This window comes from Mytilus edulis, chromosome 3 (assembly GCF_963676685.1).
Source record: "Mytilus edulis chromosome 3, xbMytEdul2.2, whole genome shotgun sequence".
Taxonomy (NCBI): domain Eukaryota; kingdom Metazoa; phylum Mollusca; class Bivalvia; order Mytilida; family Mytilidae; genus Mytilus; species Mytilus edulis.
The window spans coordinates 102,350,962-102,368,316 of NC_092346.1; the positions used below are offsets into that span (position 1 = coordinate 102,350,962).

Genomic DNA, 17,355 nt, shown 5'->3' on the forward strand with positions numbered 1-17,355 from the left:
AAGAGCCACAGACAATACTTACAGACCATCTAAGAACAACAGACTTAACTTTCAGACCCAGCCTATACTTACAGACTGTATCTAAGAACCATACACAATACTTACACATTACATCTAAGAACAACAGACAATACTTATAGACAACATCTAAGAACCAGATAATACTTACAGACTATGTCTAAGAACCACAGACAATACTTACAGACTGTATCTAAGACCCACAGACAATACTTACAGACTGTATCTAAGAACCACAGACAATACTTACAGACTGTATCTAAGACCCACAGAAAATACTTACAGACTGTATCCAAGAACCACAGACAATACTTACAGACTACATCTAAGAACTACAGAAAATAAATACAGACTGTACCTAAGAACCACAGACAATACTTACAGACAGTATCTAAGAACCACAGACAATATTTACAGCCTCTGTATCTAAGAACCACAGACAATACTTACAGACTACATATAAGAACCACAGACAATATTTACAGACTATATCTAAGAACCACAGACAATACTTACAGACTGTATCTAAGAACCACGGACAATACTTACAGACAACATCTAAGAACCAGATAATACTTACAGACTATGTCTAAGAACCACAGACAATACTTACAGACTGTATCTAAGAACCACAGACAATACTTAGAGACTACATCTAAGAACCACAGACTACATATAAGAACCACAGACAATATTTACAGACTATATCTAAGAACCACAGACAATACTTACAGACTGTATCCAAGAACCACAGACAATACTTACAGACAACATCTAAGAACCAGATAATACTTACAGACTATGTCTAAGAACCACAGACAATACTTACAGACTACATCTAAGAACCACAGACAATACTTAGAGACTAAATCTAAGAACCAGACAATACTTACAGACTACATCTAAGAACCACAGACAATACTTACAGACTGCATCTAGGAACCATATACCTACAATACTTATAGACTGTTTCTTGGAACCTCATCAATCATGGAAATCAGCCAGACTGATATATACCCCTTTCAATCATTACAAATACAACATATAGTTGACCTACTACTTCCAGTATTTTAGAAATGGATCTAATCACATAACTTTTAACATAAAATGAGGTGAAGGTCAGAAGAACCCTGTCTAACTGAAATGTATACATTGCCAGGAACCAATATACCAAATATAGTTATCCTATTACTCATAGTATATAATAAATTTAAATGACAAACATTTATTTTTTCTTTAAGCAGATGCTGAACCATTAAAATGAGGTTGAGGACATGGACATTTGACAGGAAAAAAAATCGTAGCATCCAGGTCGTCTAACCTTAGAAATATAAACTTTACATTTGAGAAAAAAATATCCTGTAACATGATAAACTTATGGTCATTTATCATAATTTAAAACCATTACATATTGCATGGACTGTAGACCATTTCTTAGAAACCCATATAATTCACACAAAAAGTATCCTGATCTAGTTTTACTTGGTTAAAATAGTAAAGTTATCATTTAATAAAAAATCCTTTCACATATGCTAAGATACAATACCAAGTCCAATTCAGGCGTTATATTACACTCAATTCTTTGTGTAAACAGGAAATGTGACTTTGATTATGACAGTACAATCCTGTTGAAGCAATTGTCTCTCTTGTTTTCTTTCTTTTCCTCCTTTATTTTCTTTAAGATGCAAGTTATATTTAAAAGCCATATCTATATTTGGAACAGCTTTCCTTTTTGGAGAAGACATTACTAAGTTGAAAAACTTGTGTCTAATCCATTTGTAATTTTTGAACAATAAAATATGTTTAAACTAGCTTTCCTTTTAATATACATATTGGATAAAATCAAATCAATCAAAACAAATTTAACTAATTTTGTTCTTTTTATTATCATAAAACTTTTAATTTTTCCAAATTTGAATACAGTTAATATATTTTCATGCATAGCATTATGGTACAAAATAGACAAAAATGTAACCAATTAAAACATATATAACAAGAGGTCACAATGTGGTTTCAAAAGAATTTTTTTAATAGAAAGACTAATTCAATTGACATTTTTATAAACATTCTATTCTATTATAGACCAATCAAATTTACTTGTGACTTTTGGACTTTCTGTCTTGTAACTCTTAGTCCTTTGACTTATTACTGTTTTTCAACACATAATGTCAACAATCAACGAGCATAACATGTGAACAGTCAATTCCAGTTGAAATATTCATTATATTTAAAGTTAAATTATTTGTTATAATGAGCAATCATTATGTTTGCTTTCTGTATTCACAACATTTAAGGGCATACGATCAGTTTTAATCCCGTATTTACAGTTTGATGAAAATTTCCATATAGCCTATTTTTCGCCTAATTAAATCAAATATGTAATAAAAAATATACCTTCATGTGCTACTTTTTGATTTAAATGAGGTCGAAATTTTGTATATTTGCCCAAAATTAGGATTTGTGGTTGTATTTTCCCTTTCGAGAGAAAGCCATAACTTTTTTGTTTTAAAAGATAAACACACATTGTTTTTTGTTAAATAATTTGTAATTTCTGTATTTTATAAAAATCCTAAAAAATTGTGCATTTTTTATTCAGAAATAACTCATATTTATCAAATGGTCATGAATTGAGAAAAAAAGTATTTTTTTTTTGCTGTATATTTATCAACATTAAAAAAATTGCACTATTTTAGTATTTACAGTTTTATAAAATTTGGTTCACACAATCTCCCTGCAAAATGAAACAGTATGTTGTTTTAAAAAATAGGGGTCCATGCTCTGGTTTTCAAATTAAATCAGTTTGAGTGATAAAAATCAGTCGAAAAAATGCATCTTTTCCAGATATGTCACAGTTTGACGTCACGAAAATAACATTTAACGTTAGCAATGTCATTACCTCCCCTGTAACTGTATCGTATGCCCTTAACAATTATATTGTGAATATAATAATACAGATGATAGAGCATCCTCGATGATCTCAGAGCTTACCTGAATTATACCAGAAGAATCACTGGTGTGATACTTTCCAAAGTATTTTTGAATGGAGTTTTCATACATACTATTTTCTTTTGAAATTCGTATTAAATCTTTATTTAGAGAGCCATTCATTGTTGACAGACCTTATGGAAATTAATTTTTTTACAAAACTAAATATATTTTTTTTTGGGGGGATAATTCTACACATATCAAAGAAGCAAGAAGTTCATAACTACAAGGTATTCAAGTATGACACCTTTATATAATGAAATATTATGAAATACGAAACCCAAAGAAAGTAACCTTACTAAAAACTTCAAATAGTTGTCAATGCTACTCCAGTAGGAAAAGGTATAAAAAAAAACCGTCTAAATGTATCTAAAAAGGAGTAATTACAAAACAGATATATCAGAAAAAAACAATTCCTGAATTTTACATTACTCTATCATAGTGGTAAAAATATAAAACAAAAACTCAAAACTAAGTGCAATAAAACAAGTCTTCTCTGTTCTTTAAAATTGTTCTTGCCCTTCACTCTGTGACACTTGTATGGCAAGCACTAAGAAGTCTTGATAAACCTAAAATAAAATTACCTTCATGTAAAATTCACAAAATCTGGTTTAATTATTGAAATAAACATTATGAAAGAAAAAAAAAAGTTTAAACTATTTTTATTACATTTCCACAAGATGACTGGCTTTCCCAATGATATATTAAACTCAAGTTGGTATGGTGTCTTTTCTTTGGACATGTCGCAAAAACAAACTTTTTTTGGCTTAAAAATATTCTACCAAGTATAGTTCATTCTGGACTGGAAAATCTCTAGCTTGCAAGGTAGATCCAACTTTCAAAACATTAAGTGTAATCAAGCGTATTTAAATTTAATTAGAAAAAAAACCACTTTTATAATCAAGGGCAGATAATTACATTGATTTGATAGGACAATTTGTGTTTTGTTCTAATGGACAGACAGACTGACAGGGTGAGTCCTATATTCACCCCAAAAACTCAGTTGGATAAGGATACGATTATATCATGGCAACTGTTTGGAGCAGCATGTCCAGTCTGCCTTACTTCACTAGAGTACTAAACAGATTTTCCATTGGCCAATAAAACATAAAATCTCCATGAAAAAATGTTAAAAAGATGAATTGAAACTATGCCTTAATTAAATGGATTTTAATGAAGTTGTAATATGTATATGTCTCATATTAAAAGGTGTTTTTTTCAGATCAAATAATCCTAAATTTCTTTCAACATCACCATACAGCAGTACCTGATCGCTTTAATCTTCACTGTTGTTAGGGTAGATGTTCTTTTGGTTAAAATACTACTCACAACTTCAATACACTCTGAAACAATATACACATAGATATATCTTTATATCATTAGATACAGAACAGAGAAAAAGAGTTTTAATTTGCAATATATACACACTCTTTAACTTGATTGACATACTCAGATAAATGAAAAAAACAGTAAAATTCTTTTTTTCAAAACTAAAGTTTGCTTTAACAAGTTGAAAGTACATAAAGAGTGAATGATGAACTGCAATAACAAGATGTTTGATTTTTTTTATAAATTTATAGATAAATTATACTCAAAATTAAGACTTTCAAAGAGATAGCAGAAATAGCATTTTTCTTGTTTTCTTTGCATTTTTCTTGAAAGAAAACAAACTCCCTAAGACAATTTTACACTTGACAAAAGGAAGCTTGATAACGTCTCCTCTCGCATTGTGACGTCACTGATAACTTCTCCTCTCACATTGTGACGTCGCTGATAATGCCTGGTCTCGTTTTGAAGTCTTGATACGAGAATTACTGAGCGACAGAGCAGGGTGATATAGGCGTAGGGAAGGACGATAAGGATACGTAAAATCCATGTGCATTTATAAAGCAGGATTGGTTTTTGATGAGCATGGATAGATTATTAAATTTCCCACCTGCGCACATGCTCACTAAATCAAACAACATGGTTTTGACGACCTTTTAAAAATCTTCCTCAAATCATATTTATAAAACATTTGTTAACACATTTCTAATAACTTTCATCTTTTTGAAAAAAGAAATTAGATATAAACCGCTGAAATGTAGGAACTTCCAAATATTTTGGTGAATCATTTTAAAATGACCGTCTCTTAAGAAAGCTAAAAAGTAGATGACCGTATCATACTTATCCCAGACGAACAATGTCTGGACAAATTTCATTTGTCAGGAATATATGACCGTTTTGGAAGTCATGTTATTTATTGTATCCAATTAAATTTTTTTTTAACTTATTATTATACACTACCAAATGCTCTATGTATGTGTATCATTCTCATCACAGAAACTCCCCTCTTCCTCAACAGGATTTTCTTTATTCGGTATCTAATAAAAAGAAAAAGCAAATCATATTGAAATTAACCACCCCTCTACATAATACTTTTATATGATGTATTGAAAACAAAAGAATTAAATGCTTGTTGAAAACTGTATGTCCTTTTTCCCACAGGTTCAAATTCACGTTAGGCAAATAAAGGTCCAAATTTTCGTACTTTTGTTCAAAACGTTTTTGTATTTTTCTTAAACTGCAAATATAGGCAAGTACATTGGGTATAACAAACTACCGGTACCGGTGGGATTTTTTTAACCCACAAATGGAAGGTCATGATGGGCCTAGAACCAACCTTAATTTGAACCTCTGTATTCTAGTGTATATCAATTTTCCTTAAGTTCAAATATAAATAACACCATACAGCAGAATTAAATCCATATAATATTAATGAAAGATGTTTGCTAGTCAAGTTTTTAAATTTTGCCAGATTTCTTAATTCCTCTATAGTTCTATCCATTTGAAGACAAAAATGTAACATTCATTTTTCTTTTCAAAATCTTACATTCGGAAAGAAGTCATTTGTAAAAATCTTATCAAATTCTTGTAATTTTAGCTTCCTAGCATTTTGTAATAGTGTTTGCAAAGTAAGACTTGTCAATGATTAAGATATCGAAATTCAAGAGAGAGTTTTTTTCCCACAAATTTTCAATAGCCTATATCTCATGATATATCTCAAACAAAACAAAAACACAAACAAGACAGTCCTTTAATTGTTTTTTTTCTCTTTTGTCCTTTATTAATCACCTATCAATATTTACCAGTTTTATGAAAAGCTGAAAAGCTGAGTAGCAAACATCCTTAAAGTAATTTACCATATTTTCAAATGGTGCACGATGAATTCTGAATGTATATAACTAACCTCAAATGTAGAATCTCTGTCTGTTTTAATGTTGCTTACAAAAAAAAATGAAGGCATAAGAACATAAATGCTCATAAGAATAAAAAATAGTGCACATTGAAGAGCCATTGGTGGCCTTGGGCTGTTTTCTTCTCTTTGGTCGGGTTGTTGTCTCTTTGACACATTACCCCTTTCCATTCTTTATTGTAAGTCGATCATTCAATAAATGTGACAAGCCTTAGAAAATCAAATCTATTTTTTTCATGTTAGTAGCCTGTTGTCTATTTCTCACATTAAGAAAAATTTCTTGCATTACACTGCATATATATTTAAATAAATGCATTCAAGATACATTGTAATGGGGTCTAAATATATTCTTTATATGATTTTGAAAGCAACACTGTTAATGGATGGAAATGCAGAGATCTCATATTTTATATGCAGTTCAATATATATATTCATATACATCGGCACAAGTTATTAAATATATACAACAATACCTGATAAATACTATGTTAACCTTTGTTTGTTCGGATGACAGTCACATCCACGGTGAACTCAAACACTAGATCACTCGTCTATACCCTATATCTATAAAAAAAAAAATGCAATATATTAAATATGAGATGAAAGTACTAAAACATTCAACAGTCTTGAACTAAAAGAGAAGGGATTACAGTAGTTGTACAATTATTAAGTAATTTTGTTGGTAGTTATTTTTTTCCGGCTCATGCTTAAGTGAGTCCACTTCAAAATTATATCAATGTATTATTATGTGATGTAAAATATATATGTTGTGTCCAAAAGTAATTTATGAACACAAGTTTTTGTACAAGCTATCAGTTATTTAACACACATCTCCTTTCAAAAGATAATGCAATTTTATCTTATATAATTAACAGTTTATTGTTTTTCTCATATAAAATATTATAAACTTTGTAAAAAATCTGAAAATGATACCATGCATGATGATTTGGGTCAATTGCTTTGTTTCTTACAATCTTATCATTTTTAAATACTGGTTTACTAAAACAAGCTATAAAACCAGATTAAATCTAAGAAATGACTGCACTTAGTCAGGAATATGACAGTTGTTTTCTTTTTGCTTGATGTAATTCAGCTTTTAATTTCGCTATTACATTTTTAATTTTCCTCAGAGTTCCATATTTTTGTTACTTTACTTTTTACATGTAACTTGCATATCTGTCTAATTTCAATATCATATAATTCCTCTTGAAAAATAGATGCATCTTCTGTAATAGGGCCATGTTTCTAGACTTACAAAACAATAACAGCATGCATTGTTGTAAGGGATTTTCCAGTAAAAAGTATAAAGGGGTTCAGAAATACACATTTTAAGGTTTAATTGCAAAATTATTAAAATTCTAATGTAGGTAAACTGTTTTTTTTTTCTTTTTTTCTACCAATCTCAACTGAAGACACACTTCTCCTTTTGGCAGGGGCTCCCATTGGTTTCTTCATTTCTATACACTGGAAACAAAATTCCAATAAAATGAACTTTATTAACCAATAACAAAAATATGATATATTTTACGATATTAGTATTCATTCATGTGATATCTACACTTCACATAAAAACTGCATTTACATTTAAGAAACGTGTGTAACCTGAATAAACTAGAACTGGGAGTCAACTCACACAAATCCCCCATCCAGCACTATTATTTTTATATTTATTAAAAATCTTTATTTCGAGTTACGAAAGTCAAAATGCTTGAAAATGGGGAAAACTATTTTCATATTTTTTTGGTGTATCTCTTAAACATTTTTGAATGATGATTGCTTATAGAATTGTATACAGTATTGTTGATTCGTGTAATAAAAATGTAATCTCTACACAAAGTATGTTTATTTTCTGCAGAAACAGATAGCCTTTTGAAATACTGCGGATGGCTTGTAGTTTAATTATCATCATTATCATTAATTCATAGCCAATATAAAAAAGACGATGTGGTATGATTGGCAATGAGACAACTATCCACAAAAAGACCAAAATGACACAGACATTAACAACTATAGGTCACCATAGGGGCGTACGGCCTTCAACAATGAGCAAAACCCATACCGCATAGTCAGCTATAAAAGGCCCGGATAAGACAACACTGTCAGTGTCATTTTAAACGTAAAGAGAGATAGTAACTAAAACTATAGCACATATATGTAAAAGATCTCTTCTGCTGCAAATTTCGTTAAGAGTGGGCTTTTTGGGGCAGCTGTAGAGGCAATATTTGTTCTGGCAATTTGCAAGTATATTTTATTTGTCTACATAATTAATTTTCTTATGCTTGATTTGTTCAGAACAGAATACATTTTGTCTTGTATCTACAGTTTATCCCGTTTTATTTTAGAAAATGAACAATGTCACTCTCATTAAAGATTTTTATGGGTGCATTTATACTTTCTAACATATAGCCTCTTATAAATAATTATCACATAACTTTTTCAAATCCTGCAATCAAAATACTTGGACCCTTCCTCATGTAATGTATAACTAAGGTTGGGTAGATCTATACTTTGTTCATTAAATGTAAAGTAAATCTAAAAATTCTGTTTAAAAAATCAGACGCCATAACCGTTTTAAGACTCGCTGTATATATAATTCTTAAGAAATTAGAGAAACATAATATTTTTGTTACTTGCAACTCGTCTGTCATAACTTGCCCTTCATAACTCGACTATCCTAACTCGCCTATACACCTCGCTGATAAGAAACCCAATGTTTTTTGCTGTGTAATGCCATCAATTTCAGCAGTTCTGAGGGGTTGCACTTGCAAAAATTATGGACATACAGATGGATGATATAGGGATTTCTATGTATATCCCAAAACTTTGTTTGTTGGGACTAGGGGATATAAAAACAAAAAGTGACAATCAACCGGAATATATTCCATTCATTTTTATAATAATAGACATCATTTTCATACCTTTATATCAAAGGTGATCTAAGTTTGGTCTCCTGTTACATGCATAGGAAGTCTCACCACTTCAGCATAGGTCATCTTTGATTTTAATTGTAGCCCGGGGTATGCACAGTATTCTAACTGGGTCTTCCATCATTTCCATTGGCACAACTTGCTTCAGGTTGGAATCTCCTAAAATTAAAATGCTTCTCAACCTTTTCTGAAGTTTTTAAATCATATCTAAATAAATATAATCCGTATAAAAAAGTTTGTCCGATCCACCATAGATTTGAAAATTTTTCCATTTTATAATAATGAAGCATAAATGCATGTAACTCAAGAACAGTATTAACAGTGACAGTCAAATTTGAACTTAATCTGTGTTTTGTTGTTATAAGCAGTGTACAATGGTGTATAAGTTTTATAACATTTGTTGAGACAAATTAAAGTTAGAGACTAGAAAAGAGGTTTAGCAATTGGTCTGAGGACACAGTTATCGTCCTTCCATTTTGGTTGTCCACATATATATTCCCTAGTGTGAACAGTGTATTACTTGCCAATTTTTTTCATACCCTTTCCTAATTTATTTCTTGACATTTTTTGACATTTTATGCATGAAATATCGAGTAAGGGGATGAAATTACATGATAAAAAATTTGGGAGTTGAGTTTTTATGTTAAGTAGTGATTTGGTCCAGTTACAAAAGGTCTAAAATTAGTACCGGTATGTCTGAAGCTGTCAAACTGAATTTAAGACCCCTAAACACAGAATTGTCAATATTTTGAGTTAGAGTTGGTAGAAGTTTCTAAAATTTTGCTATTATTTGTCCCAATAGTAGTACACTACACTGTAAAAATCTTTTTGAGATTAAACTGGTGAGATTTTTTTAATTTGAATCTATTGTCTAAAAGAAATGCACTACGAAATAACTGTTCTCAGGCTTAAGAGATGAAATCAGTAAATGTAGATTCTGTACTTTGGCAACTTCCCTGAATAGTTTGCTGGTTTCAATTTGTCAAACTCAATAAAAGTAAAGAATTTAAATCTTTGTTTGATAGAAATTTTGTCATTTTACAGCTAAATAAGCATTTTAAAGCAGTTTCCATGTTTATGCATAAGAGGCATGCTGACTTTCTATCTGAAAGCTTTTCATGCTTTGATATTTGTGTTTCTGTACACAATTCAAATTATATAACCCATTAGTGAACTTTGAATCTATAAAAAAGTAGATTTTAACACAGAAAAAATGTGCAAAATATGTTGTATTTCATGGCCCTGGTTAAACAACCTGTTTCATGTATGTGTCCATCTGTAGTCAATCATAAATATTTTACTAAATCTATAAAAAAAAAGCACTTTACAATGATCAGTACACCTTATTCATTTCATATGCCACCTTTAATGTCTTCTTTAAGATAGTTAGTGGTTCAAATATATGCCAATTGAGACTAAAACAGCATGCAAGTTTTCCTTGAAAAGTGAAAAAACTGTGCATCAGACCATGCTGTCTGCAAAAAAAGTTGAATGCAATCTTGAGTATTTTTCAGTCAGACTTCTTGTATCATAACATCTTAGCATAGAAATAAACAATCAGTAACAAATTTCCATTTCAGATAGCTTCTGTCATTCTGTATGCATTTTTATATGTAAATATGTGCTACGGCCTAAATCGACTCTAAATAATCTTTAATCTTACATGGCCTAAGACCATTCTATACTCATGTGGTATGCTTTTTGTAACTTTTCTTTACATTTAAAGTACATTTAATATATATTGAAGAATAATTTATGGTAAAAAAACTTCAAAAACTTGAAATTGGGTGAAAAAATTGCATGTTTATGTGACAACAGTAAAAGTTAATGACCACTTCTACAAGCAGTGGTCTTGAAACAGTATATTTTAACCATGTTAACAGGAAATGAATCTGATAGGCTCTTCAGTATAAAATTGACAAAATCTTTGACCTCTGCAAGACTTTGAGAGATTAATGGATTTTGGTGGCGTCTTACAGAAAAAAACGTTGAAACTGCTGAGGCTATGCATTGACCACATAATTCTAAAGTTTTATCATAAAGTAAATATATTTTGTCATATAAAAGGGATGTCAAAAATAAGTGTGATTTATAAAAGTGTTTTATAATGTTTTTGAATTTGGACTGCAATCGGCCCTGTTTTTTAATTACCCTGTTTGCATTCTGTGATAAAATGAATGTGGTTATAACGAATTTAAAGTGACAGTATATAAGTTTGATACCCTGGCATCACTATAGTTTGAATGACATTTGATTGATATTATCTGAAATTATTAGGATAATAGTTAGTACTTTTTTTAACACATGTCTGGTACTGTATTGTATCTTTATTACCTACATGTATAGCATGACAATAAAATCAGCTACAATTAGGTTGTGTCTAGTCCCGCCAATATACATATGTTCCTGTGGTGCATAAAAAAAGTTATAATTATATTTATCTATTCATTCTGTCTTTGGTTTCCAGTTCCAGATATTTATTTCAAACTCTATCTGTTTATATGGTTTGATTGGTGATTTAATCAGTGGTAAAAAAAACCAGACACATTATCTAATGCATGAATAGATTGTTACTAAATACAAAACTGTGGCAAAATATTTTTTTATAGACCAGATCACAGACACTTGTTTCTATCCATGGGAAGACCAACAATCAACGTATATTTACGTTTCTATCCATGAAAAGACCCTTAATCAACGTATATTTACATAAATTTATGTTGATAGTGGGTCTGTCACGGAATATAAGTTCCTTCATAATATAAGTTCCAAAAGGAATAAATATTCTGGAATATTATTTCCACAGGAATAATATTACAGTATATGTTCCTAACGGAATAAATAGTATAGAATATTTGTTCCAACAGGAAAAGGTATTATGACATTGTTTATAATAAAGTTTCTAGTGGAACTTCTGTTAGGCGGAATAAATATACGTTGACAGGTCTTCCCATGGATAGAAACAAGTGCCTGTGAACCAGATACATAATCCAAGACGGAAATAGATTGCCTCTAAATACTTAGCTCTATAGAGAAAAGATACAGCTCTTAAACGTCTTCTGTACAGTAATGAAAAATATAGTGCTCTAGCAGGTCCATGGTGATTTTAGTTTGACAAACCGCAGTCCCGATAGCATACTTTAATTTATTAATTCTAGAACTGAATCTGCTTACACTTTTATGCAAGAATTCTTAAAAATATGACAATCTTGCAAAAGGTACTAAATATCTGCCTGCTTATTTTAATAGCGTATATAATAACACTATTTCAAAAGAGAGAAAAAAAGAAACTTTTTGTTTGTTTTCGTATTCATATATATACCTTTGCTACCTCAAACGTAGAGAGCTCAAATAAAAATATAAAATGGGATCAAAATCGGAATCCATCCGGAGTCCTCAGTGAAAATCTCTATACACGTTGGCGTTTATGTATACGGTTGTTTTATCACTTTTGCAAGCACATCATACACAGTTCAAATTTATGTTCAACTTGATGTCTTTAATGAAATTGAAGGATACGGCGTTGCAAACAACACTAATGTAAAACCGAGTACATCGGGAAAACTTGTGTTGTTTAACATTTTATAAAAAGGATTTCATTACCCTCAATATCATTACCAGCTGATTACTATGACCAATCTGAATGTCATCATGATCTGGATATGTCTGTTTTGTTTCATGGACTTATAAAAATAAACTTACGAAATAAGATCTTTGAAAATAACTTCTGTAACAAAAATGGCGAAGATAGCATTGATGTCAGGAGGATCAATATCAGCGATTGGTTTATTTAAAAAAAATTTGTTATCAGTACTAAAAGATTTTGTTAGACCGTACTTGCTAGAATTCAAAGCACTATGGTATTATATGTTAACGTTAGTGATTGGTTGATCGCACTGTTCAGTTTTTGTTAACGATATTATCAGAAATTTGTTAGACCGCACGGTCTCACGGTCTTACTTTGTTAGTTATATAAGAAGGCTAAAAAACCTAATACATTTCTTATATTAAAAGATAAAAAGTAAAGGATGGGGTGATATTGCGGCATATGGAATGCAACCTTGAAAAACGGTCGGCATCAAGAGGGTTAAAAGCTGTGATTGGTACACAAAATTGTATTTTAAAGATTACAGGTTATCTATAAAAAATACGAATTAATGAAAATGTCTTGCGAATTTGTCCGTTTACATTATTTGACGTCGCAACAAGCGTAGTATCCATATGCTAGGGATTACATGAACTGCATTCGCATCCGCTTACTGTAAATGTCCTGTTTTCAACAAAACGAAATGATACACAATACAATACAATACAATATTTTTATTGTCAATCAAGGACGCCCTTAAAGAGCAGTATAATTACAAACAATTTATTACAATGATTATGCAATTTATTACAATGATAATGCACATATTACAAAGAATGCACATCTATAAGAGCACAAAAAAAAAGAAGAAAAACTTCAGGGCCCAGTTTCACGAAGCTGTCTTAGGATGGTCTTACGACATATATCTTAGTCCTAAGTGGGTTTCACAAAGCGGTCCTAAATTAGGACATCTCTTAAAGTTGGTCATAAAGTTAGGACAACGCGAGAGGTGTCTTATGATTGTCTTAGGATAGTTATACGTTTATTTATATAAGTTACACTCATTTTTTATATTAATTTTGAAAAAAAAATATCTTATTATTATCTAATTATCTAGTCTCCTGTTCCTGCTGAAAACATATATACATTGACGGATTATCAGGATTTGTAAACAATGCAAATTCGATGTATTGATATAAAAATTGCACGATTTTATCTCTTAACCTTTTATAACCAATAAAGTCGAATTGAATTCAACTCACTTGAACCAAAACAACGTCATTATTTTATAAAATTAATGACAGTAAAATCTGATATCCTATTTAAATTATATAGAGATTAATACATGGCCTTTTCCATATCAGCCTGGGTATCATCCCGAGACCCCCATATCAGCCCGAGACGGAGTCGAGGTGCTGATATGGGTCGAGGGATGATACCCAGGCTGATATGGAAAAGGCCATGTATTAATCACTTTATCATATACTTCCGACAATAGTTTTATGTAAGGCAAATAAACAAATGCAATAACTAAAACAGTCAAAAACTTTATAAAGAAAATAAATTATGAATCAAATATACTATAATTGTCCAACAACAGCATCACTACCTCCTTATATATGTATGGTAACATTTCCTATAGAGGCATTTTGAAACATTGAAAATATGGAAAAGTTTTATGATCATTACTAATCCATGTTTGTTGTACTATAAAATAATTCATAATTGTCAATGGCATTTGTTAGCAAGTACTAAACTATCCCCATAAAAGTTCCCGTAAATTTTGACGTCGTCATAAAAAACATCTGACGTCACAATGGAAAAGTAAACAACCGATACCGGAAACACCGGAAGTAACTTGCACGAGAGGCACTGATATGGGTTTTTTGCACGAGAGGCACTTGATATGGGTTATCAGCCCGGGTGGGAAGATATGGCTTGTGCACTTCCGCCCATTACACATATGCAAAAGCTATCATATTAATGCTAAGTATATGATAAAAAATCATATTGGATTGGAATTTCACAGCATTTATACTTGTGTGGTATACTTTGCATTTACCCAACAAGGAAAACATTAATAGTGCGTGTTTCTAATAAATGGTAGCAATATCTGACGTTGCGCCTAGACAGGAGATAATAAAAAAAATGTAGCATGAAAAAACAAAAAAATACTCATTACAATATTATTATTGACAACATGCATATCATTTCAAAATTCTTGATTATAAAATTATGTTTCATTTTAATATTGGTCATGAATCATTCACAGTATATATATTGACATTTGACTTGTTTCTCCCGTTTCACATTTCACTTATACTGTTAACAATGGATATTTTATATATTTCACATTCTTCACAAGAAAATATAATATCAAGTTTGTGTTCATTCAGCTCATTGGATTGTGATTAAAACAGAGAACAATATAAGAAATTTCATTACAACTTTTGATCCTAGATTTATTAAGCTCAGTACATAGTATGATAAAATAGAATTCATCTCCGACCTCTTTGTATGGCAGACAGAAGGAAGCGGGAATAAAAGGGACCAGAAAACATAATGCCCATAAATGGGACATCAAAATTAAGGCTGATCATAGATAGGGGTGATTAAAGAGCACGGGTGTCATTCGGTTTATACTAAAATGACGAATTAAAAATCTATTTACAATAATAAAATCCATAAATACGGAATTATAAAATTATATTACATTAAAATCACAAATCTGTTCTTGCCGAGTATTTATAGGCAACACATCTAATAAATTCCTTTCTTGTGATTTTGTCTCTTCTATATTTGTTGTAATTGTCAATTTTAACAAAATTCATCTTTTCTATCTCTCCGCTTTAATGATGCGGGCATTTCTAAGAGTTCGCATTTTAACATACGCAACGGCCTGGATTTTCTTAACTTAAATATAAGTGAACAACGTTTATAACCAATATACCAATATACTTTCAAGGTATAGTACATGTACAAGTAGATACTCATCTGTGTTAAGCTGAAAATGCAATTAGGAGCAAATATAAAATCGGCGCAAATGAAAGAATGACAATTTTAAAAATCGGCCAAAATGTCATACGCCCCGTGAATTCAATCTTACCGAGAAGACTATGCAAGGTTAATATATGGAACGCCATCACTGCCTTATAAGAAGAAACTACTATGACATGATGCAAATGTTGCTTACATGATGTGAATTCTCCTTTATATGATGTGAATTCTTCTTTACATGATGTGAATTCTTCTTTACATGATGTGAATTATACCTTACATGATGCGAATTCTTCATTACATGATGTGAATTCTTCCTCATATGATGTAAAATCTGCATTACATGATGCGAAAACTTCATTACATGATGTGGTTTCCTCTTTACATGATGTGAAAACTTCATTACGTGATGTGGTTGTTTCATTACCTAATCTGAGAGTTTTATTACATGATGCGAAAATTTCTTTACGTTATGTTAAAAAATCTTTATGTCGTATTTCTATTACATTATGCCAAAATATATACATCGTAATGTCAAATGGGTATTACGAGGTAAGAAACACATATGACGTTATGTGAACACTTCATTATGTCAAAACATCTTTATAAGAACACGGGACCTCTCAGACGTTAAAATTTACGCATGGCGTTTATAACTTAAATTCCTTTAAATGGGTATACGATAAATGGGATGAGCTAAAAATGCAGGCCATAATTTTGCTAGATTTTATATAGAAATCAAATGACCTCTCTTTTTTTTTTTTTATGAAATTCTATATTAAAATTCATTGTGGCTTGATAACTGAACATTGATTTAGGCAGGAACATATATATAATAACGTTAGATATACTATTCCCAGATTTAGGGTAATGATATGTTCTACATATTTTATTAATATGCTATTGGAAATCATATATTAATGGCTTATTGTGGTATCTAAGGAAGTACTTAGGTGAGGTTTTGGAAATACTAGAACACACCCATGATATCGTGGGTCCGTTACTGAATTAAAGTATATAAATATGCGTATGCCTTATTTTAGTATTGGTATAATTGTCATCTGATAAAGTCATGCCGATTATAATATGCAGTTTTCTCTGCTTTCAAAATCTTTCTGTTTGAACCCGTCGACCTGGAAACTATCAATTATTGGTAATATTAATAAATGAGAATACCTTATTTCAAAAAGTTGGATAAATGGGAAGGCATCGTTAATTTCTGTAAATTATGAGTGATGCTATACATTTAGAGCTTATATAAGCATGGCCGTGTCATATTTAAAATTTTCTTTTTTTAAAAGTATAAGTCATGTTTTTTTATATATTAATATAAATTTAGGAACCTAATACAAATGAATTTTATCTGAAAATAGTACTTTTTTTAACCCCTTCCAAAAAATATCGAAATACTTCTCCTATATCATGTATATCCAGAAACTATACGGTACATGTACAGTTGTCTCACTTACGTTACTTTGTTACATATCTCACTTTCAAATTAATTAATCTATTAATTTATCTCAACGTAAAAAAATAAATTCATAAAAAATGGCTAAGAAGTGATACACAAACGTAATAAGTGTGGACAAAGACCAGCATGGGTAGTA

General features: G+C 30.6%; 1 long non-coding RNA gene across 12 annotated transcripts; it reads right to left on the reverse strand.

Moving 5' to 3' along the window:
* Window positions 1-2,024: 2,024 nt before the first annotated feature.
* LOC139518025 (uncharacterized) lies at window positions 2,025-13,199 on the reverse strand. 12 transcript variants are annotated; one of them, XR_011663269.1, is made up of 7 exons: window positions 12,868-13,199; window positions 11,504-11,571; window positions 9,157-9,324; window positions 6,712-7,702; window positions 5,290-5,366; window positions 4,271-4,346; window positions 2,025-3,572 (listed from the first exon to the last, which is right to left on the reverse strand). It is a non-coding gene; the product is annotated as an uncharacterized lncRNA (long non-coding RNA). The 12 variants fall into 12 exon arrangements; XR_011663266.1 differs by having other exon boundaries at window positions 9,157-10,471; XR_011663268.1 differs by having other exon boundaries at window positions 12,340-13,199.
* Window positions 13,200-17,355: the final 4,156 nt, after the last annotated feature.